Genomic DNA, 1,183 nt, shown 5'->3' with positions numbered 1-1,183 from the left:
TTCAATTTTGGAACCAATTTTCGATTTCTGCGAAAGAAGTGAACCGATGAGCTGCATCCTTTAGAACAACCAGTAATCAGAAGGAACAATGTCCGAAGAATATGGCGGGTGCGGTAAAACATCCCATTTGAGCGTTTCCAAATATTTTTTTACGACTTTAGCGACATGAGGCCGAGCGTTGTCATGAAGAAGAATAACTTTATCATGTCTTTGCTCGTATTCCGGCCGTTTTTCTCGCAACGCACGACTCAAACGAATCAATTGTAGCCGATACCGATCGCCCATAATGGAATCGCCAGGTTTCAGCAGCTCATAGTAAACAAGACCCTTTTAGTCCTACCAGATACAGAGCATGATCTTCGAACCATGTTCGGCCGTGTTGATGTTGAGGTCGATTGATCGGGTTTAGCGTAGTATTTTTTCTTCTTGGGGTTGTCGTAGAATATCCACTTCTCATCTCCAGTCACAATCCGATGCAAAAAATCTTTTCTCTGTTGTCTTTAAATCAGTCTTTGAATCAGCTTTCACTTTGCAAGCCTTTCAATATCTCTCGGTTTCAGTTCACCCAATTTCCTTGTTTTTGAATCATTTCCATGCTCTCAATCATACAGAAACAGCTTGTTAAGTTATCCCCAATGATTCTGCAAGTTCCTCTTGCGTTTGACTCTTCTTCGAGTAATGCCTCTAATTCTTTGTCTTCGAATTTTTTTGGCCAAAGCGAAGCTTGTTTTCAATGTTGAAATCTCCATCCTTGAAACGTCGAAACCATTCCCTACATGATTTATCAGTTGGAGCAGTGTCATCATAAACTTCGACAAGCATTCGATGGGCTTCAGTCGCATTTTTCTTCCAAGCAAAAAACCTCCCGCAAATGCTGCTTGATTAACACAAAATTCGACATTTCAAATACAGTAAAAATCAAGGTATGAAACTCAAAGCGATATAAAATATTAGGTGTACAACTTGGCTTCCGCCGTTTTCCTATAGATGACTTTAGCGGTAAGTGGTGGTCGAAATAAATAGATCATAGACGTCATACAATAAACTTGGGCATCTATCAACATAACCCCATAGAAACATTAGTCGATTTGTGTCTGCATCATAAAGTTATTCTCGATTGAAAATGTCAGTTTACGAGCCAAATTCTCATCATTTGCGGGAGGTTATAATTTTTTTGCTTCAA

Source organism: Atta cephalotes (genome assembly GCF_000143395.1).
Source record: "Atta cephalotes unplaced genomic scaffold scaffold00011, whole genome shotgun sequence".
Taxonomy (NCBI): domain Eukaryota; kingdom Metazoa; phylum Arthropoda; class Insecta; order Hymenoptera; family Formicidae; genus Atta; species Atta cephalotes.
Note: the sequence above shows the minus strand (reverse complement) of the source record.